This window comes from Schistocerca cancellata, chromosome 2, assembly GCF_023864275.1.
Source record: "Schistocerca cancellata isolate TAMUIC-IGC-003103 chromosome 2, iqSchCanc2.1, whole genome shotgun sequence".
Taxonomy (NCBI): Eukaryota; Metazoa; Arthropoda; class Insecta; order Orthoptera; family Acrididae; genus Schistocerca; species Schistocerca cancellata.
The window spans coordinates 923,687,137-923,712,050 of NC_064627.1; the positions used below are offsets into that span (position 1 = coordinate 923,687,137).

Sequence of the window (24,914 nt, forward strand, 5' to 3'; positions counted from 1 at the left end):
AGCAAGAGCTTCGGGAACGTTTATTGGTGCGTGGTAACTGGTGTTAGTATAATATCTTGCTGCGTCTCCGTAACAGTCGGCGTGGAGTCTGACGGTATGGCTACTTTCCGCGACTTTACGGCGCGGGTTTTCGGCGCGCCGTTGCACTCAACAGGTGTCTCAGCGGCGGCAGGTGGAGTTTATTTTGTTTGCGCGGTGTTTACGCCGCGGGCGGTGGTAGCGTCTCGCGCGTTTAACTGCTCTCTGCTACCATCCTCTTCCCTCACAGTTGACAGAGGCGCCTAAGTAACTTTAGCAAAACTCACTGTGATGGTTTCCTTTCGCCGGCATTTTTGTTCGTGCTAATCAAAGAGATGACTTCAGTAACTATTACTTAAGTTCAATCTAACAGGAATTTAATTTATAAGTTTCTGAGTGCGATAGATAACGTAAAGGTAAAACTGCCCCGTCTTCGGTAACAAATAATGTTAATGGGGTCTTGGTTGTTAGTTACCACTGACTCGTCTATTTGCTATACTTAATCCGCATGTCATTAAGTCGATAACAGTAGTTTTCACATTGCTTCACATAACCATGCTATACTAGCCTAAAGCCATCCTGATATCTCGCAAGAACGTGTTGTACAGAAAGGAAGGGGCCGAATGATTTGAGTATTAATTCGAAAGATTTCGTTGCAATATATTATTTCAGCTTTATGTAATTGGAGCATGAGTTAGCTTGAGGTTGTGGATTTCCGTGTAATAATTTTAATAAGTAAGTTATGAGTTAATCTATGTGACTTGATTAACCCTTTAATGCCTGAATAAATTTCTAACCGAAAGATAAAAATCAAAAATCGTGGTGCTTTAGACGTACCCGAAACACTCAGGAAAACGCAGCATTTGTCAGAAGCGTTGATGAAGAATCAGCACCTACCGATACTGGCATTCCAGAAAAGTTAACCTTGCCGTTATTAGCACAGCACTTGTATAATGAGAATACGTAACACTCTGCATTAAGGGGCTAAACATACATCACTACAAGTTCTGAGGAATTGAATCGCTGTCCTCCTGAAAGCGAATCAATTGTTGGTTGGAGGATTATAATGACAAAACTACTGGATGATCAGTGCCTTTTTCCTCGAGCTGACAGGTCTGCATGACTCTAGATCAGAGAGCCTACCGCGGAAAATCCAAGGGAAGAAAATCTCACGGTCTGCGAAAGGTCAACGAAGGCGAGATAAGGGACAAGAAGAAGAAAGGGAAACAGAGGAAGAAAAGGAGGCGAGGTGCCCCATCTAGGGAGCGGCCACAAGCCCCTGAAAGCAGAGTGCAATGAAGGGACCTACACCCCCCAGCCTCCGCCATTACCACAGGTACCCCGCTCAGAAATTCCCTAGGAAAGACTAGCAACACGAACAGGGCAAGAGAAGCACACGAAGACAAAAGATGGACAAGTCTAACAGAGCACACGAGAGGGGGGAAGAAGAATAAAAGAGCAGGCAGGTAGAGGGCCAGACTGGACCACAAAGGCCAAACAGCCACAGCCCGGTCTTTGCAGAGGAGGCAACAGTGTTTTCTGCCAACCCCTCAATGGACCAGTTAGTAACCGGCCCTCCCTTAAAGAGAGTGGTAAAAAACGTAAAACTACGTCAGCCGCTGAAGCATCATCTCCTAACACCAGGGAAAGTGAGTCAGGGAGATGAGTCCGTTGCAGGGCGGCTTGGTTGGAACTGTGAACCACCATCACATGGGAACCACAACGACAGTGGTGTGGGTCCTCGCATCGGCCAAGCACAGCTGATGCAGAGCTGGCAAAATACGGTAGAGCCCTTGTGAGAGGCCTGCATGGAGGACTTCCACAGATTCATAATCTCCCTTTTCACCTGTAGTCAGAGTTAGCCACCCCATATTCGGGATTCCTAAAACTTGACGGAGTAATACCGATGGGAGGTCTGTTTGCGAAATACCGATCTCAAGAGTCGGTTTACTGGCAGCCAGTTTGGCCAGGTTATCAGCAGGATTACGACATGGCCCAGGGTCCAGACAAAGGTCACTGAGCGTCCACATTTATTCGAGGGCATATAGGGAATCCTGGACAGCAGTGACCAAGGTATGGCGATAGTAACACTGGTCAAACTGCTCAAGGAGTCGCTGCAAATAAGAAACCACCTGTGCAGGAATGGATAGGCTCAAGAGCACGAGAAAAGGCTACCACTCCACAGTGAAAGCATTACAGCCACCTGGCAAGAAGCAGAGCTCATTATGTGCCGGGTTAGTATAAGTGAAGCCCACGTGACGTTCCCCACATGTCTTCCAAGTTCTCCGCAAAGAATACCGGCTTTGTGGCCGAGAAGGATTTCCCAACTTAAGTATTGGGAGGGAGTATTTTTCTGCTTGCCACTTATCCCTACATTCATCTCACGATATAAGCAGCGAAGAGCTCATTTTAGTGTTTTATCTCTCTACACTAATAGAGGACTTCCCTTCCACAGCGACTGTTGGGATCGTATGGCCACCAATAGGAGATAACTTCATCCGCTTCATCTGCAGTTCATCCGTCATGGTGCCACCCACTACGAACGGAGGCTCTCTCCATGGGCGCCATCCTGCCTCAGCAACGGCTGTCTGGCCAGTAATCTGCTGCTTGGAATCCCCATGCCCAGTCACGACTGGCACATACTCCTCTCAGCTCAGGCACGAGCAGTGTGATCCCTGTGTGGTCAGTGGGTACTACCGTGCAGGTACTTGACTGCCCACCCACAGCAGGATGGCTACCGTGCTGGGTTTTTGGGTGTACTACCTTATTAAAGGGAAGTGTGCAAAGATGGAAAGGCACAAAGGTGGAGCAGATACCCCGTTTGGCTACCTTCCCTGCACGATCCGCACTTCTGGAGTATTTTGAAAATTGATGGCAGGTCAATCCTAACAATGTGAACCATGTATTTATTTGGGGGAAAGTTATAAAAACTTCAGAAGTGGAAACTCTAATCCCAGTCATAAACCATATCCAAGAAGGTCCTGTACCAAGAAAACCAACCGATGGAGTGAAAGACGAAGAAACGGGTAGTTTAAGTACAAGCCTGAAGCACGAAAAGGAAGTAATGCTGCTAAGGCTGGGGCCCCGTGGTAGCTCATGAGAGACTTGTGAAAACACTGGGGGGGGGGGGGGGGGGGTTCCAGTGGCTTACCACCTTCCACCTCTCACTGAGGTTTATAAGAATCTTTTTCCCCAGTCATTATCCGTGTAAGGGACTGTAAGTAGCCTTCTTAATGTGTGGTAGAATAAAAAATATCTTCCATCACATATATTTTCCGAAGGCCACCACTATGTTTTACAAACAGACTGCAAGAAATATGCCTTTTATACAAATCTTTTATTGTGTTTCAGTACAATCGCCTTCAAAATGTTGCATTCTGGAAACACTTTTTCCACTCTTAAGTTGCGTTTCTTTATACTACTAGGCCAATGGATGAGCTGCCATTCTTTTAACAGAAATGACAAATTTTAAAGCAACAGTAATTTATCATCTCAACAGCACTCATCTACTGCTTGTCTATGAAAACTTGAAACGTAAGGCCCGTACAGTGAATCGCAAAGTGTAGCTGTACAAGTGGAACTGTCAGCAAGCACTATGTTTACTGTTTACAGAATCCCAGAGATGTTTAGAGTAGTTAACTGTAGTTCTCGTGGCGCTACTTCCATGTAGAATAAACCCTTGTGTATTCGTAAGTGTAGAGCTGACAAAGTTAACACATTATTCCTATGGAAGAGAAGAACGTTATAGTTATTTTAGTTGACTCTGGAGTGACTAAGTCAAACGCAATTCTTACTACGATATCTGGTCAATTTCAAGCTCTCAGTAACACGTGTATTTTTTAGATTATATTCAGGAAAAACGCTTATATTTAGAAAAGACGCTCCAGTGAGTCTTGTTGTTTACAAGTATGTGGCAGCTAAAAGTTCTCCGTTGGCACGAGTGACCATTGGAATCTGTAGCCGTTTTATCTAGGTAAGTACATTTATTGTTTCCCATTTCCTACTGATAAGACCAGGACGAGGCGTTGCGGAACTTTTCTTTTCAGACAAATATCCCATAAGCTGGAAGTGGGACACAGAGGTTCCAAATTGGGAACATTTGGGAGGGTATTTCCAGTTATGGCATTCTCCTGATCACCAAGGAAAATCTTCCGAAACTCTTGGTCGGAAAATAGTGGAATTTGACCTATTTGTAAATTATGTGTGTGTCAACGCTACCCATTAACCCAGACAAATAAGAAACGCAAATGTGAAAATATGTAACAATCGAATAATGTGCAAACGATTGTGCTACCTTTTGTCGGTCCTGCATATATCAAAAGTCAGAGTCCTGAGAAGAGGAATAAGACCTACTTTCACAGCATCAAGGAAGATGGTGATTCTGCACCCAGTTTACAACAGTCAACTTCACGATACCTGGGATTTATAACACCTCCTTTGAGTGTGGAAGCAACTACATCCATCAATGCATCCGTACCATTCCTGAATGCTGTGCAGAGAATCAACTGCACATTAAAAATAAAGAACTTGAGAAATCAACAGCTGCTGAGCACAGCTCCACAAATAAAATATACTGTTTGATGAAACAAAATTATTGGTCTTGGCTTCTGCATACACGGTTTCTATTTTTACAGGGGCAGTAGAAATAAGAATGTGCGAGAGCAACTTCAACCGGGATATAATCTTAGTGGTGCCAGATAGCGAGCTCTCTACATTGATAACAAACAGACAAGAACGAAATTTCACTCTGCAGCGGGATGTGCGCTGAAGTGAAACTTCCTGGTAGATTAAAACTATATGCCGGACCAAGACTCACGCGTGCGAATGCTCTGCCAGGTGAGATACCCAAGCACGACTCACGACCGGTTCTCACAGCTTCACATCCACCAGTACCTCATCTCCTACCGTCCAGGCTTCAGAGATGTGCTAGTCCCACAAATTTCGCAAGATAACTTCTTTAAAGTTTGGGTGGTAGGAGATGAGGTACTGGTGGATGTGAAGCAGAGAGGAAGGGTCGTCAGTCGTCGTTCAGTAACTCAGCTGGTAGAGCAGTTGCCTTAAAAGGCAAAGATTTCGAGTTACAGTATCAGTCTGGCACACAGTTTTAACCTGGCAGGAAGTTTCAAGAAACAGGCAAATTCATCGTACTGTTTACTTTCCTACAGGAGGGGTGGTGCCACGTGCGCAAACGTTGGCATCACCTGTGGAAGCATGACGTAATTGCCGACCAATCACAAGCCGCTGACGCAGAAGCCAAGACAGTCAGTTGTTCCGGACATGACGATGGTGCTAATCATCTAAAGCTCGAGGTTTCACCCAAACTTGATGCGGCGAGAAGTCCGAGAACATTTTATACCGGCGTGTCGTCGTGAAAAAGTTCATCCTTATATATATATATATATATATATATATATATATATATATATGTGTGTGTGTGTGTGTGTGTGTGTGTGTGTGTGTGTGTTTTCGCCTCTACTGTCCATTCGCACATATATGATTCTGTTCACATACTGTGGGGGCCGGTCTCCAGCCGTTCACAAGATTTTTCACAGCTCTGAGAAGTTTGGCACGGCAGTCACGTTTCGTAAACATGTAGCAGCGCCAGCAGGCGAGCGGCGGGGACGCCACGCGCGGCGGCGCATGCGCAGCGGTGCGTGGGACTTCCGCCGCCCCCGCGCTTCCGGCTCGCAGGAGTGCTGACCGCAGCGGCGGGCAGTGCCAGAGGCAGCTGCGCGTGACGTCACGCGGTGCCCCGCCAGCCCGCCAGCGCTCGCCTTACGCGGCGGCCGGCGCTCCTGTTACGTGCAGACTCGCCGCCAGGTCACGCGACTTCAAAAGGAGCGGCCGCATAAACTGCACACGTCGACTAGCAGGACACGTTCTGGAGGCGGACGCCGCCACCGAAAGAAGCGCTCTTCGTAGCTTAGTCGTGACTTCGTCTTTTACGACATTCCTCGACTGTTGCCTGCAAGCAATTCCCTGTCTGTGCGGCTCACTGGAGATTCTGCCGCAAGTTCTTTTAATATTTAGTGCCGTACTCAGGAAGTAACTGCACCCATTAGAGTTCGCTCTGCCAAAGCTACGATTCGATAGTTTTGGTGCTCTATGTAAATGACGCAGTAAACAGTAGCATTACTGGTAGCACTGATAGGGAAAAAAAAAATAAATTAGTGTTTAAGAGAGAAAATGGGAGCCGAAGACTACTTGTTTTTTTGATTGTTCGGTTGCTTCTTTTGCACATAATCTGAACCGCAAATCGTTCATTGCTAGTGCTCTGTTTTTCATATCCTTACAGAATATAAATTGCGTTTTATAAGTAATAAAAATTAGTTTATGGCTTAACTTCTGCACTTTTATGTAACTAACGAAATTACTTTTGATGCAAGTACAGTTTACATGCACAAACGTAAAAACATATACATAATTGTAGTCGTTATTTTATGGTCAATAGGAAGTTTTACATCATCATCATCATCATCATCATCATCATCATCATCATCATCATCATCATCGGCAAGAGTTCCCTGTTATTACTGATACGTGACGAAGCGATGCGTGATATATTTTTGTTTTGCGTTCTTTTTATTTTCGCTTTTTGTTAAGTAAATTGGGTTTTCTAATGCTACATGATAAATCTATATTGTTCCTTTATTTTTACTATAATATCCCTCTGTTTCACATTACATAACAAAAATTTTCAGATAAAACCCAATTCAACACTGACAACTTCAGTTTTGCCTTTAAACACTGTCTACTTTCAAGTTCAAATGGTTCTGAGCACTATGGGACTTAACATCAGAGGTCATCAGTCCCCTAGAACTACTTATACCTAACTAATCTAAGGACATCACATACATCCATGCCCGAGCAGGATTCGAACCGGCGACCGTAGCGGTCGCGCGGTCCCAGACTGAAGCGCCTAGAACCGCTCGGCCACACTGGCCGGCTACTTTCAAGTAACATGCACGGGGATAACTATATAGAACAAAAACGCAGCTTGGGTTACGCGGCCCTTTATATACTGATCAGCCAGAACATTATGACCACCTACCTAACAGCCGGTATGTCCACCTCTGGCACTGATAACACCGCCGATGCGTCATGGCATGGAAGCAGTGAGACCTAGGTAGGTCGCTGGAGGGAGCTGGCACCAGATCTGCATGCGCAAGCCACCTAATTCCTGTAAATTCCGAGGAATCAGGCAATGAGCTCTGACTTCACGTCCAATCACATCCCACATGCGTGCGATCGCGTTTAGATCTGGAGGGTACAGCACATCAACCGGAACTCGCCACTATGTTCCTCGGACCACTCCATCAGAGTCCTGGCCTTGTGACATGGCGCATTATCTGCTGAATAATGCCACTGCCGTCGGGAAACAAGACCGTCGTGAAGCCGTGTACAAGGTCTGCAACCAGTGTCCGATACCTCTTTGTTGTCGTGGTACCTTGCACGAGCTCAACTAGACTCACGGATGCGCAGGTGAATGTTCTCCAGAGTACAATGGAACTGCCGCCAACTTGTCTCTGTCCCGCAGCACAGGTATCAAGGAGCTGTTGCCCTGGAAGACGACGGATTCGCGCCGTCGCATCGGCATGATGAAGTTATTTGAATGCATCAACACTGTGCCACTGAGCCAACGTTTAGTGTCGCTGGTTACTTAGCCATTTCAGTCGCAGTTCCCGATGGCGTGTAACGTTGGATCATGCATGGGTTGTCGGCTGCGAAGGCCCTTCGTCAGGAGTGTTCGGAGCACTGTGTATTCAGACACACTTTTACTCTGCCCAGCATTGAAGTTTGATGTTAGTTCCGCCACACTTCGCTCGCCTGTCCTGTTTTACCAGTCTGCCCAGCTAACGACGTCCGACATCTGTAATGAGGGGTGGTCGCCAAACCCCATGGCGCCTGGACTGGCTTCGCCGCGTGTTGATGACAGCACAACACTCCTCGAACACTTGACAGTCGTGCTGTTTCCGAAATGCTCGGGCCGAGCCTTCGGGCCATCAAATGTGCTCTCGGTCGAACTAGGATCGCGGACCTTCCTCATTCTACACGCGGACAGCACACTCACTCACACTCCAGGCACAGTGCGTGTGTCTGACAAGCAGTCACTCCTCGTCAGGTGACGATGCTATCGCCTGGACAGGCCTATATCGATAGTAGGTCTATGATCATAATGTTCTGGCTGATCGTGTACATGTTCTAGAGGATTAATCACTATCGGTTTTTAGGGGACACTAGTAAGACACTGATAATATACGTAAAGATACAGATCGTTATAAGAGTTAACGGTCGATAGGTAAGCAACATTCTAACGTACAAGTAATGCGGTTACGACCATAACTGACCATACTACCAGAAAAACCACTATACTCTACGCTTACTTATTCTAGCCTACGGTATCCTATAGTAATTTTAGAACTCTGACTAAGTAACCTCAAAGTAGACCAAACAAATATCAATGATTTATTGGTCGAAGTACTTGACCAGAATATCGGTTCGCAATAATCTTGCTATAAACATTTCCAGTTTTGTTGTTGCTGATGAATACTGTTAACTCTTATGTATCAGAGATCTAAGCAGTGAAGAGAAATTATATTGTTAATCTTCTTTCATCAGTTATACTGCTGAATACTACCAATACCGGAGCTTCATCAAATGCCTGCTAGAATCTGCTACAAATTCAGGTCTTAGTAATCAGTCTTGGTCATCTTTTATTTTACTTATACATACAACTAGTTTCGGCTTTACAACTATCATCAAATCTACAAGAGGAAAATAAATGTAGAGGTATTTCAGAATCTTTGGAACCTGGTCATGATCCTATGACATTTGAACGGAAAAATGTTAGCGTTTTCCCTTATAAAAGACTTCTGGATTCGACGATACTCCTTTAGAATTAATGAGATCCTTGGGGAAGCCAAGCATGACGAAACTACTCCGCCTGGTACGCAAGATACGTCACACAGCCGAAATACCCTCGGACTTCAAGAATGATGTTACAGGTGTCAATTTTAAGGAACTATCAGTTTTGCGTCATGGCTGAAAAATACTGTCACGAATTATTTACAGAACACTGGGGAACGTAAAAGCAGATAGCGGAGAAGATCAGTTTGAGCTTCGGAGAAACGCAGGAATACACGAAGCGATACTGATCCCACAACTTATCTCGAAAGAAAGATTTTAGAAAGGCAATCCAACGTTCACAGCATTTATAGCACTAGAGAAAGTTTTTGACAATTACTGGACTACACCCTTTGAAATTCTGAGTAGCAGGGATGACGCACAGGACGAAACGGTTATTTACGACTTGTACAGAAACCAGACTGTAGTTATAGGCAAAGTTCATGAAAGGGAAGCAGTAGTTGAGAAGTCAGCATGACAGGGTTGTAATATGTAAATTGAAAAAGAAATAAAGGAGACAAAGGAAAAATCTAAGAAGGGAATTAAAGGTCGGGGAGAAAAAATAAATAAAAACTTTGATGTCTGCTGATGACAGAGACAGGAAAGGACTTGGAACATAAGCTGAACAGATTGGATGGATACCCTAATAACAGGCTATAAGGTGAATACTAACAGATGTAGATCAGTAACTGAATGTGGTCGAATAAAATCGGACGATGCTGAGGGAATTAAGTTAGGAAATGGAAAGATTAGGTAGAGGTGATATAAAATTCAGACTTCCAAACGAAAGAAAAGCATTTCTGAAAATAACGAATCTGTTAACGCCAAATGTAAGTTGAATTGTTGGGGAAACTTTTTCTAGGGAAACTCCTCTCGAGTTTAGCCTTGCACGGAGGTGAAATGTGGCCGATAAACTATGTAGCGCGTAGAGAACAGAAATTTTAGAAATGTGGTGCTGCAGAAGAACGCTAAGATCGATAGGCAAATCGAGTGATTAACGGAGAGGTAGCGAATCTAATTACAGAAAAAAATAATTTATAGCACAACTTGACTAAAAGCAGAATTCTGTTGATAGTGAACATCCTGAGGCATCAAAGAATCCGAATTCAGTAAAAAATTGTAATGGGAAACCAAGGCTTGAATACATTTAACATGCTCGAATGTAAACTGAGGTCATGTGATAGCGATACGCACATATACAGATGAGGGCAGTATCGCGTACACAAAATATGAAAGGGCAGTGCATTGGCTGAACTGTTATTTCTATTCAAGTGATTCATGTAAAAATGTGTTCGACGTCATTATGGCCGCACGATTGGAATTAACATACTTTGAACGCGTAATGGTAGCTGGAGCTGGACGCATCGGACATTCCATTTCCGGAGGTCCACAGTGTCAGAAGTGTGACAAGAATACCAAATTTCGTGCATTACCTCTCACCATGGGCAACAGAGTGAGCGATGGCCTTTATTTGACGACCGAGAGCAGCGGTGTTTGTGTTGAATTGTTAATGGTAACAGACACAGCTTAAATAACCGCACAAATCAGCATGGGAAGTGCGACGAACGTATCAGTTAGTACAGTGCTGTGAAATTTGGCGTTAATGGGCAATGGCAGCAGAGACCCACGCGAGTACCTTTGCTAACAGTGGCTTTCCTGGACTCGTGATCATATCGATTGGAGCCCCCGACGACTGGAAACCGTGGTCTGGTCAGATGGGTCCCGATTTAAGAGCTGACGCGGGTAGCGTTGAAGCGTGGCGTACACCACCTCACGAAGCCAGGCAGCCAAGTTGTCAACAAGGCATTGTGCAACCTGGTGATGGCTCCACAACGGTGTGGGCTGTGTTTACCTGTCCAGCTGAACCTATTATTGACTGGATATGGTTACTTTCGGGTACCTGGGGACTATCTGCAGCCATTCAGTGGACTTCATGTTCCCAAACAACGATGCTGGCATGCAACAATTGTTCGCGATTGGTTTGAAGAACATTCTGGACACCGAGCCAATGATCTGGCCACCCATAACGCCCGACATGAATCCTATCTATCGTTTACGGGGCATAATCGAGGGATCAGTTCGTGTACAAAATCCTGCACCGACAACACTTTCCGAATTATGGGCGGACCTAGAGGCAGCATGGCTCACCATTTCTACAGGATACTTCCAACGACTTGCTGAGTCTATGCTGCGTCGAATTGCTGCAGAATGCCGGAACTTTTGTCATCTGAGTGTACGTAGGTTTCAGAAGTTATGCAAATAATGAAAAGCTTTGCGCAGGATAGACAAGCGTGGAGGCCTGCACCACGCTAGTCTTCGGACGAAGATCACAACAAAAGCACCTTGGCTATGAAAGATGGTGAGTACACAGCAAAATACTAGCTCATCTGCCGAAAACCTGGTTCCGTTGTTATGAAATATTACTTATACGCCTGCTGCATTGGACACCCCGCACATACTTTTAAAATACTCTTCTCTCTCTGCTCTTATTTTCGAATTATTATTGCCTCTCTAGTATCGCGCTACTTCTTAAATCAGTATTTGTCTTTCTGAAGCTGGAATTCTACTTTTTGTCCTAGTTATAAAGAACCTTATTGACAGTTACTTACACGCCATTTTTGCTGTACTATGTTTTCTGATGTATTACATTTAAAATTACGTGCCTTTTTAAGAAGTGGAATCATAACGTTTTCTTCAGAATGCGGGATGAGTTCTCCTGCATCACTTACAATAAACAAGCTTAAACTCCTTTGTTCCACCAGTTTTAATGGGTCACACAGAACATCACACATATATCGTGAATATTGGCTCAAATGGCTCTGAGCACTATGGGACTTAACTTCTGTGTCATCAGTCCAGAACTACTTAAACCTAACTAACCTAAAGACATCACACACATCCATGCCCGAGGCAGGATTCGAACCTGCGACCGTAGCGGTCGTGCGGTTCCGGACTGTAGCGCCTAGAACCTCTCGGCAACTCGGACCGGCTATCGTAAATATTTTGAACCTTCAGTAATTGTAATGTTACTTAAACACCTCTTAAATCGTGTTCACTCAAATTGTCTACACCGGGATACTCTTCACTCTTCCCTAAACTTCAAAGAATTTTTTTTTTTTTTTCTGTTTGCTATTATCCTCACTACCTTTCCTTTTTCCGCTTATTATTAAATTGTAAGTTTTCATTTTCATTCGTAAGTACAGCACATTTATTTCTACTGCTCTGATATAAAGCTCAATTCGTACTATTTCCATGTTATTTTCAACCTGAGCTTCGAAGTTTTGAAAGTTTTCTTTTGAAGAACACTTGTGATCCAAGCACAACGATTCTCACGGACAACTAAGCCACACAATCTTCCATTCGGTGGGTCCCTCGTGAATTAAAGTTACAAGGGGATATCCTTGCACGCCGTATCACCTAACTGCAGATACGTTTTAAAAGCAGAGCTTCTGGAAGTAGGACAGACGTTCAGAAAAAGCCGCGACTCCGCCTCAGAGCTGGCACAGTGCATCCCGCGGAGGGGTATTAAGGTAATGGGCTGCAGGCGCGGCCTTTCTCTCTTTCCCGCAGAAAAACTGCGCGGACTACTTCGTCGCCTGACGCTCGCCGAGCAAAAGAAAGGAGGCGACTCTTCCAGAGGACGCGCCACGTCTCGCAGCAGCCCAGGAGCAAGAAAACGGGGCAGCGGATTTTCCACACCTGCGTACGTTTCTGCGGCTAGCGCTGCCAAGCTGCGGCTGTCGCTAGACCCGGAAGTAGTCAGTCGATTGTTTACTATCCCCGGAAATCTTAATCGCCAATACTCACCCGTTATAGGTGTTGCCTGCAATCCAGCTGCCGGCCGGTGTGGCCGAGCGGTTCTAGGCGCTCCAGTCTGGAACCGCGCGACCGCTGCGGTCGCAGGTTCGAATCCTGCTTCGGGCATGGGTGTGTGTGATGTCCTTAGGTTAGTTAGGTATAAGTAGTTCTAGGGGCCTGATGACCTCAGATGTTAAGTCCGATAGTGCTCAGAGCCATCTGAACCTTTTTTTTTTCAATCCAGCTTAGACGAATAAAATAATTATTCCACAAAAGTGTGTATTCAGAATACTGTGTTAAGTTGATAACCGAACATCTCGCACAGGCCTCTTTAATTTCCAAATAATAAATACAATGAATTTAAGAGGAACTTTGCCATTCCCAACGACGAAATTAACAGTAAATAATATTTTAATATAGGCTATGCATCTCTAAGGTAGAGAATGAAGGTTTACATTACGGTACCTAAGTCTATGTAACAGACTGGTGCCTGGCTGCAGAGAGCAAACTAAAAATACCGAAATAATCAAAATCAAAGTGAAAGAATATACCACCATCCCGTCCTTCTATACTATAGTTTGGGGGGGGGGGGGGGGTAGGACATCAAACGAGCCGTCTTGGAGCAGGAGAGGCACCACAGGACATTTTAATTTTCACTGTCTCTACTTTCACAATCAAATTCATAAAACTTTGTCAGCATGACCAGGAAGGATTCAGGATTCACACTCGTAGCAGCGGTAGGAGCTGGAAGAATAAAATATAATACACCCGCACGACAGCCTTATGAAATCACTGTAAGACTCCACCATTACCTCCAAATCTCATTACTACAGAATGTTCGCTTTTGATCCATGTTTGCCAAATTCTTCTTGTTAAGTAGTCAAATGGAGTTATGACCGAAATATACAGGACGGCGTTATTTCATGCGATGGATTAGAAATTAAAATCAGTTCTTACAGAAATTCAAGAACCCTACACAATGGAAGAACGCTAATGCATTTTCTCTCTGACGCTCAACCTACATTACGTACGCTCGTGCCCTCCTCCTGATGCTTGTTAAAACAATCCTGAATCAATATACTTACGATACTGAAGCACGAGGATGACGAAGGATTTGTCCATCCAAAGGAATCATTCATCACAATCACTTTAGGGAATTCTGACCCACATTAAAAGTAGAGTCACAGAAAAAGCTACACACTTATCCGATTGCATAAAGTGTCCAAGAATGTATACTGACACTCCGCCTCTCCAGTCCTATATGGTAGAAATAATTTTGAATCTCGTAATAATGTTAACAAACTTTGGCAATCGGAGTTTGTAAAGTAATGCATGTTGCAATTTGTGTAGTGAAAAACACTGAAATAACTAAATTCCGTTATTGATCCTGTGTACCAGATAAGAGCACAAACCAATATTTAGATACAAACCAATATTTAGATACAAACCAATATTTAGATACAAACCAATATTTAGATACAAACCAATATTTAGATACAAACCAATATTTAGATACAAACCAATATTTAGATACAAACCAATATTTAGATACAAACCAATATTTAGATACAAACCAATATTTAGATACAAACCAATATTTAGATACAAACCAATATTTAGATACAAACCAATATTTAGATACAAACCAATATTTAGATACAAACCAATATTTAGATACAAACCAATATTTAGATACAAACCAATATTTAGATACAAACCAATATTTAGATACAAACCAATATTTAGATACAAACCAATATTTAGATACAAACCAATATTTAGATATAAGCGAAAATATAAAAGAAAATAGAGCTGAAGGTTCAATAATTAAATTACATTTGAATAGCTGAAGGCTATTTGCTAATTTCACGTTTCACAGAAGGTGATATGAAGTTCAGTCTTTTGAATAAAGCTCGTAGTTCGTATTACTAAAGAACACTTTATTGTCTCTTCAGAATATCATACCTTAACAAGTAACAATAGCCAGTTAAGGAGTGAAGTCGGCAAGAATTAGTGAGGATGTTGGGATGAAGTAGGCAGAAGTGATGGTCAAGAGGCGGGCTCTCAAGTCCATTTTAATTCTTTGTATAACACGCAAAGAACCAGCGAGTGGCTGCCATAAGCAGCACGAAATCCCTACATTGTCAGTTGATGGCAGGTTCTCTGGACGGCATCCGCTCAGAACAAAGATATCGTTGCCGCGTCAAATCAACACCGCGCACTCTTAGGTAGTTTAAAGACTTTTAACACAGACAAGCATGTGTTATATTAGCACCGGGCTACTTCAGTTTGCTTGTCTTGAGATAACTGTGTAATTAGCTTTAAGTGACGGCAACACCAGTTTATTATATAGTCTTTTTTTATTTTTTGGAGGTTTGATTATCGCATGAAGCAGCAATAGTAGAAACTGCAGCGGGTATTGTACGAGTAGCAGCATTTGATTGACGAGGAAAGGCGTTACCTCCACTTCTTTGCGTGATGCATCACGTGCACTGCAGGGTTCTGAAATTCTACACATCTTCAGCTGACAGCTTTCTAGAACGGAGCAGAACTATTAAGGAGCTGCTGTTAACAGTTATCAATACTTACGACATCCTCATGCCTGCAATGCAAGACAAATTCATTGTTGCAGAATATGAAACAGTATCTCTAACAAGACTTTTTCGTCTTCGTAACTACTCCATTTTCTTCTGCGCTGACTGTTACAATGGTAATTCTTCGTAGTTGCTAATCCTTTCAAAAAGAACAAAACAAAATATTTTGAGCAGCTACTGACAATTTTCAGATAACTTGTGAAAACAGATTTAATGAGCCATTGAAGTAGTGTATCTGCTAAGACAGATCCTGAACAATCAGGTTCACACTATGAAGAAAATGTCTCTCGGAGCATCCTAGTCTTGGTGTAAATCTTCAATTACCACAATTACATGCAGGGACACGTACCCCTACAGAATCCTAATAGGAAAGGGAACAAACAAGTGACGACTTCTTGAGAAGACACTAAAAACGGCGTCCTAACCTAATTGCTAAGACACAAAGACAATACGTAAGCGGGGACAAACTGGGTCATTAGAGGAAAGGCTAGTCTTCGTTATCGGCCGCAGGCCTATCAACCGTCGGGCAGGATAAACGGATTCGTCGGTTTCTAAGTGGGTCATGTCTTCCGACCGAAACCACTCAAACAACAGAAAGAAATTGGAAATGGAGCCGGAAAAAAATAATGTCAAGGCTTAAATGGCCTATATTAACGACTTTTGGAGGAGTATCGGCACTAATCTTAATAGTGTGCAACAATAAAGGGTGATTCAAAAAGAATACCACAACTTTAAAAATGTGTATTTAATGAAAGAAACATAATATAACCTTCTGTTATACATCATTACAAAGAGTATTTAAAAAGGTTTTTTTCACTCAAAAACAAGTTCAGAGATGTTCAATGTGGCCCCCTCCAGACACTCGAGCAATATCAACCCGATACTCCAACTCGTTCCACACTCTCTGTAGCATATCAGGCTTAACAGTTTGGATAGCTGCTGTTATTTCTCGTTTCAAATCATCAATGGTGGCTGGGAGAGGTGGCCGAAACACCATATCCTTAACACACCCCCATAAGAAAAAATCGCAGGGGGGTAAGATCAGGGCTTCTTGGAGGCCAGTGATGAAGTGCTCTGTCACGGGCTGCCTGGCGGCCGATCCATCGCCTCGTGTAGTTCAGGTTTCATAACTAACCTTTTTCGTAGGACTCTCCATACAGTTGATTGTGGAATTTGGAGCTCTCTGCTAGCTCTGCGAGTCGATTTTTCTGGCCTGCGAACAAATGCTTGCTGGATGCGTGCTACATTTTCATCACTCGTTCTCGGGCGTCCAGAACTTTTCCCTTTGCACAAACACCCATTCTCTGTAAACTGTTTATACCAACGTTTAATACACCACCTATCAGTAGGTTTAACACCATACTTCGTTCGAAATGCATGCTGAACAACTGTCGTCGATTCACTTCTGCCGTAATCAATAACACAAAAAGCTTTCTGTTGAGCGGTCGCCATCTTAGCATCAACTGACGCTGACGCCTAGTCAACAGCGCCTCAAGCGAACAAATGTACAACTAAATGAAACTTTATAGCTCCCTTAATTCGCCGACAGATAGTGCTTAGCTCTGCATTTTGTCGTTGCAGAGTTTTAAATTCCTAAAGTTGTGGTATTCTTTTTGAATCACCCTGTATTACTATATTTACGTAAGCTAATAAAACTTCACAACCCCGTTAAGGATCGCGCGGACTGCTGACTGAAAAAGTACTGAACCCATGAGGTTTGTCGGTTACAGCTTCGACGATCAACCATTTTTCCCTCGGCTTCTATGAAAGATAATCGTCAGCCGAGTGACAACAGCGGATAGCAGGACCACAGAAAATCACAGCTACCAGCGGCTTCAGACCAAACAGTGGGCATTTAGTAAAGTACGTCGATTGCGCACAAAGTAATGCACCGCGTTTATTTCTCACCCGAAAACAATAGTACGAAAGCGAAACGTTACATATGTATTATTTTATGTCTCCTGAGTGAGCGCACAAAGTTTCCGTGGCTTCAGACAAATAGCGTAGCTGCAGGACAGTTTCAAAATGGCGTCTGTAGGTTGGTTGGTTGGTTGGTTGGTTTGGGGAAGGAGACCAGACAGCGTGGTCATCGGTCTCATCGGATTAGGGAAGGATGGGGAAGGAAGTCGGCCGTGCCCTTTCAGAGGAACCATCCCGGCATTTGCCTGGAGTGATTTAGGGAAATCACGGAAAACCTAAATCAGGATGGCCAGACGCGGGATTGAACCGTCGTCCTCCCGAATGAGAGTCCAGTGTCTAACCACTGCGCCACCCCGCTCGGTGGCGTCTGTAGGTGATATACGTTACAAGCAACATGCCGTCACTGAATTTCTCACTGCAGGGAAAGAAACCGTGGGGAATATTCATAAACGCTTGTGGGAAGTCTACGGAGCATCTGCTGTCAACAGAAGTACAATCAATCGCTGGGCACGGTGGGTGATGTCATCACAGGGCGGTTCGGCTGAGCTCCACGATTTGCAGCGGTCGGGGAGACCATCCACGGCTGTCACACCTGAATGTTGCAGCGAGCTGATGTCAGTCGCGAGGACAGACGCATTACGACTCGGCAGTTGGCGCTAAATCTGTAAATCAGCAAAGGAAGTTCACACAGTGAAGCACTGGCTCCGCCATCAGGGCAAGGATTGGTACCGACAGGGTATACACGCTCTTGTTTAGCGCTAGAGGAAGGAGACCGAATGGGATGGAGATTACGTGGCAAAATAAGGTGTGTAGATAAAAAACAATTCTTTCGTGTGTGTAATTCCCATTGTGTTCAAAAAATAATTGTTGAAGAGAAACGTGTGATGCATTACTTTCTGGTCAACTCTCGTAGATTAACACGTTAAAGAAATTTTCCGGAAGGAAACGAGTAGTAGAGCTTGTGCTATTAACTTCTGACCGGCATCAACACAAAGTGAATACGTAATAGCAACTACGTATGGTGTAGTATCATATTCGTACTGTCAGTGAATTACAGCGCAGTGGAATCGGGCCAGTTTCAAATACGATACGACCACTTCCTTCTCTTCAAAACATGGAAAATGGAGTCATTTTTCTAGGAAAGCGATCACGAGTATAATCACAATAGTAAAAGGAACCTCCACTAGTGTATGGTACGAGTTTTTCTCGCTCGTTACAATAGTAGTAGCGGACTATGTGCACATTAGGGTTGACTTAGCACAATCAGCATACACCGCATACTTAAAACTGAGAATTAAAAAAAATTGTATCCTATCCATCAAATGATAAAGGTCCTGTACGTAAAATTTAGTAATGTGAATGATTTTACAAGTACAGTAAAATGACGACATTAAGGGAAAACTGGCCAGTGCAATTGGACCATTTAAAACGAGAAGTACATTGGCATGATTATATGAACTGATGTATAGAAAATAGCGATATTTCGTCAGATTGTAGTACATTACCAGTAATAACATTCTAGGATTGTAAATAAATCATAATTTTTGGGGTACCGCTAGGTGCCTAAGTGTAATGTAACATACGACGCACATCAGTGTTACCCATTATACGAGGACGTGCTGGAAAGTAATGCCTCCAAATTTTTTTATGTAAAGTCCGTTAAACAGTTTCAAGTAAAACAAATGTTATTAACATTCTGCAAAGTTATTCTTCATGTCTGTACATGTTTATTTCTCAACATTTTCACCCTGGCGATGAACAGATTTCTCCCAACGAGAGACCATTTTGCTTATACCGTCACTGAAGAATGTTTGACTTTGTTCATGGAGCCACAACCCCACCTCCGATTGCTTCATCACTATCTAAGTGAAGTCCTGGAAGGTGTTGTAGTTTTGGAAACAGTTCAAAATCGGCCAAGTCAAGATAATATGGAGAACGATCGATGACAGTGAACACCTTGCATTGGATTTTTGCACATGTCGCAGCGCTCATGTGTGACCTGGCACTTTCATGCCAAAGGATAGGGTGCTCCACATGACGACGAACTCTTCGAATTCGAAACTCTATTACAGCACGATGTTTTTTCACGCACCGAAGTAGTTACGTTACACACAGCCAAGTTACAAGCTACAATTCGGAGCACTCTGGCAATAGAAGGCTGTAAATATGTAAGCATCAAGACTAAAAATGTAGAATGTTAATGACGTTTGTTTTATTTAAAAGCTTTAAGAGTTATCACACAAAAAATCGGAACCATCATTTTCAGCATGTCCCCATACATACACACTACCTATGGCGACTAGTAATTTTGAATTAAAGAGGATGGCGTGCTACTAAATGCCACCAAGGTGTATGAGCTTACCTAGACTTTCCCTCACTACACTGAAGAGGACAAAGAGATGCAACTGGGGCGCACAAATTTTCTCGGGGTGTGATCTCGCAGGACTTGCACATATTGAGTGAGTTAAACTACATTGAAGAACCAAGGAAACTAGCGTAGGCATGCGCATTCGAGTACAGAGAGATGTAAACTGGCAGAATGCGGCACTGCCGTCGGCAAAGCCTATATAAAACAAAAAAACGTATGGCGCATTGTTAGATCGGTTACTGCTGCTACAATGGCAGATTATCAAGATTTAAGAGAATTTGAAAGTGGTGTTATAGCAGACGCACTAGCGATGGAACACAGCATCTCCGAGGTAGAGATGGAGATTTTCCCGTACTACCATTTCACGAGTATAAGTGAATATCAGGAATCCGGTAAAACATCGTATCTCCGAGATCGCTGAGGCAGGAAAAAATTCCTACGCGAACGGAACCAATGAAGTCTGAAGAGAATCCTTCAAGGTGACAGTAGTGTGACCCTCCCGCAAATTCCTTCAAATGGCTCTGAGCACTATGGAACTTAACATCTGTCATCAGTCCCCTAGAACTTAGAACTACTTACACCAAATTAAGGACACCACACACATTCATGCCCGAGGCAGGATTCGAACCTGCGACCGTAGCAGCAGCGCGGTTCCAGACTAAAGCGCCTAGAACCACTCGGCCACCGAGGCCCGCAAATTCCTTCAGATTTCATTGCTGGATCATCAAAAAGTGTCAGCGTGCGAAACATTCAACGTAACATCATCGATTTGGGCTTTCGGAGCCAAAGGCCCACTCGTGTACCGTTGATGACTGCACGACACAAAGCATTACGCCTCGCCTCGGCCCGTGAACATCGACATTGGACTGTTGATGACTGGAAACATGTTTCCTGGTCATACGAGTCGTTTCAAATTGTATCGAGCGGATAGACGTGTACCGCTATGAATCCACGGACGCTATATGTCAGCAGGGGATTGTTCACGCTGTTGGAGGCTCTGTAATAGGGTGGCCGTGTGCAGCTGTAGTGATATGGGACCCCTAATACGTCTAGATACGACTCTGACAGGTAACACATACGTGAGCATCCCATCTGATCATCAGCATCCATTCATGTCCATTATGCATTCCGACGGACTTGAGCAATTCCAGCACGTCCAGAGTTGCTACAGAGTGGCTCCAGGAATACACTTCTGAGTTTAAACACTTCCGCTGGCCACCAAACTCCCCATACATGTACATTACTGAGCGTATCTGGGATGCCTTGCAGCGCGCTGTTTAGAAGAGATCTCCACCCCCTCATACTCTTACGGATTTGAGGACAGCCCTGTAGGATTCATGGTGTCAGTTCCCTCCATGCACTACTTCAGACATTAGTCGAGTCCATGCCATGTCGTGTCGCGCCATTTCTGCGTGCTCGCGGGGCCCTACACGATATTAAGCAGGTGTATCAGTCTTTTTGGCTCTTCAGTGTATAATATATACAACGACAAAAACAACTGATCCAGCCGGGTCTCGGGAAGAAATTATAACGATATACCAGCAGTCACACACGATACTTCTCGGAATCTTGCTCAAATTAAAGTTCTCCATACTCCGAAGTGTTTAATTTTCTTCACTGGGTGCTGGATCCGCACCTGCAACATCTTGAACACACATAACTTCGTTTCTTTGTATTAGCTACTTGATTCACACTAAATAAATCGAGTGTTACAACCAAATTAAGTTCTCCATGTTAAAAAAAACTGATCAAAAGGTCCGAATGCTAGTAATGGTCTTTTGGAGCAACTGTAGTAACGTGGAAGTGGAAACATAAGATGACAAGGATCTGTTTTCATATGCATCTTGTTCCCGTCGAATTAGTATTCTCATGCTGACACAGCATACCCTGATGCAAAGTTTACAGCAAGTGTTTGTAATTAAACTGTAACTACTCACGTTGGTCCAGCGTGGGATTTACTTATCGTATGGCAGCGATATGCGTTAATGCGGAACGTATTTATACTGGAAAAAAAATTGTTCGAATTTCGGCGAAGAGGTGCCGTACAGCATCTGGTCGACGTCTCCAGTGCTCATATTGAACAAACTGTGTAAGCGGCAGTTAATAATAAAATCAACGTTGTGCCTTACTCACTTGTTTGACCTTTTCTGCCCATGTCCCATTCCTATTTCATTACATATGGAAATATTTCTATACGTCTTTCTTGCATTCACAGCGCCAGACTTACACTTGTCGGCCAAAACCGTAACTATTTTTTCCATCGTAAATCGGTTCCGTATTAGCGCATTAGAATATCTACCAAATTTCGCTCCCATACGATAATTGCACCCCATACTGCATACCTATGAGAAGCTGCACCTTAGTTATAAGCACCCGGTGCATTTCTTTGCGCCATCTATTCATTAACCATTGCCGTATTCACAAAACAAGAAATCTTTGCCGCACCTTTTCGTCCATGGGAACTTTTCTACTTCTTCAGTTCGGATAAAAGTATCTTTAAATTCGTTTGAGGCAGCGAGAGTTCTAGCAAGGGTTATTTACTTTTCACGTTAAGGGCATTACGATAAACGAATCTGTAAACATGAAGTAGCGCGCGCTAGCAACTGCTGAGAGAGAGAGAGAGAGAGAGAGAGAGAGAGAGAGAGAGAGAGGGGGGGGGGGGGGGGGGGCGGAGGCAGAGAAAACGACGCAGCCAGCCGCATGTGCTCGGCAACTCCGCGATAAGCTGCAGGCACCTGATAAGATACGCGAAACCACGGGCTTCCCGCCTTCCTCGTGCGCCGTCAAGTAGTCGCGACAAACAGAGCTAGTTTTTGCTAACGTTTCATAACCAACTAAATCAAAGTGACCGTGCTGGATGCTTCGGCAGCCCATTTTGTGATCCTGTTCACTAACACGTTCTTCCGTACGACGGTCTCCGCCTGAGATAACGTCGAACTTGCCGCTCCGAAACACCGTCCTACGTAGCGACCAGATATAGACGCGTCGTTCGAAGATGTACCAAATGAGGCGCAGAATTTGTTTTAAACATCAATTGTGAAGTACTGTGTCCAACAATCAACAGGCAGTAAAACGACAAGAATACGCACATGAATAAATCAGGTGTGGCACATTTCTCCTGGTGTGGACTATTAGATGCACTAAATATGGGATAATGATCCAGACTAAAACACCGAGTGGAAAGAGTCGTTTATTACGCCTATAACCATCTCACTCGCTGTACTGTTTATTATGTTTTTTATTGGTTTAATTTATTCCACGGAAATAAATTGACTGTGGCGTCAGCTATTGCCACAAACCTTGTGTTTTCATGATGGAATTATTAACATTAGTGTGTAACGATTAAAAACAGCAATTGGGAAGAAAAATAAGGGCTTCGATACATTTAAAACAACGCCAACCGGCGTACAATGCCAACCGGCGTACGCCGCGGCAGTTTTCCAATCTTGCCAACCGGTACAGGAACCCACAACCAAAAGGACGGAAAGAAACCAAACATTACAGTGTAACGTCCCATATGCAACGATGTTGTCAGAGATAAAACAACTCTTACATCACAATTTTGCTTCATTAGAACATACATCATTACAGCCTATTTCTAGTACGGATGAGGAAGAGCATCAGAAGTCCCACATGACTGGCTCCATATGTTTTAGGTGTGACTGGACGGAAAGTTGAAACAACCTCCACGCAATGAACAGGTGTGCAGTGTCCTGACCTTGACTCCCGCTCACTAGACAGGAAGGTACTGTCACTTTGCTACGTGGAACACTTTTTCTATTACCTACTAACAAGATATGCCGGATCACGAATAGGTATTAATTACTACTATTCCATCTAATAAATTGCCAAAGTGGTCCTCACCACTGAAATGATCGGCAGTGTAGTTGTTCCATCTCCAAATAGGTTCTAGTTTATTTCAGTCAACCCTTACAAAAAACAGTAAAGTTAAACATTTAGTTCCATATTGAAACAATATTCCTGTGTGCAAATGTAACATGCAAGTCAGGTTTTCGATGTCTTAATTGTGTTAACAATGTAATGTCAATTTCTTTCTTTACAGAAAGTCTCTGACCACTATGGAGCTAATCTTCACTATTCTTAGCTGCTCTCATCATTGTGACGGTAAATGGTATGTCATCTCACTTCTTATATTCTGCAAGTGTAACACTCTTCTCCAAACAGGTCCTTATTTTCCTTCTTTTTCCAGTAACGAGATGCATGAATTTATTCTAGCTCGTTTCAGGAAATTTGCACAAAATACCATAATTTTCATAATTTGATATTATTACCTGAAGAACGTTATCACGGCGAAATACCTCATCGTCGGTAATACGATGGGCCTTTTTTTCGTGCAACGATACAACCAAATTTCGTACACTCACCCTGTCAATGAGGCTTTACTTTTCCAAGATTCCAGTCCACACAGCAGTTTCAACCACAATGTCAAATCGCCAACGTGTGATGGGCTAACTAATGGGGTTTTATGTCGTACGTTTGAGACACGTTCTGAGGCACCAAGGAATCACTAATTTAGTATTGGAGGGAAGCGTGGAGGGGGAAAAAAAGCGCATCTATATGTACCGCTATCTCACGACATTCGGCACTTCAGTGTATGTCTTAATAAACTTTCAGTATCTCATACTCTTCGAGTGAGGTCTTTATCAAGCCTACAGGCGGTGTTGCACGTTATTAGCGGCATGTCTCCTGTCTTTACTACTTTTTTCCAGCGTACTTAGTTGTGTAAAACAATCCCCTGGTCTCCGATACCTTCGACTTATTTGTTTCCTACCAACGTGTTACTTCGACAGTGGCCTACTACGTTAGCTGCCTGCAGGCGGCTACCGGCTGTTGGAGAGACGGCGATAGTGACGAGATAGCCCTGTTCCCAGGCACGTGCGTGTGAGTCCTCTGCCTGGGCCGGGACTTGTTTGCGGCGCCCGCCGCTGGGCTGGGCTCGGAAGCGCGCGCGCGTGTGTGTGTAAGCGCCGACTGCCGATAGCTGCCGCTTTCTAGCAGCTTTCACGCCGGGGCTGCTGCCGGGCACATGTGCGCCCTGGGTTGCGCGGAAACGGAACGGACTGGAAGAACACACAGCCGCCGATCGCTGTGCGATCACTTCCCGCCGCCTGGCACACAAACCCAGACTAAGAGCGTCCTCTGTCCATGACTGGTCTCAACTACAGGGCGTTCAAATAATACACTACTGGCCATTAAAATTACTACACCAAGAAGAAATCCAGATAATAAACGGGTATTCAATGGACAAATATATTATACTAGAACTGACATGTGATTACATTTTCACACAG

General features: G+C 43.8%; 1 protein-coding gene across 1 annotated transcript in view; it reads right to left on the minus strand.

Moving 5' to 3' along the window:
- The window catches only part of LOC126162864 (cAMP-dependent protein kinase catalytic subunit 3-like), a 269,609-nt gene that overhangs the window by 99,274 nt on the left and 145,421 nt on the right, over window positions 1–24,914 (minus strand). The gene's annotated exons all lie outside the window — the stretch shown is intronic.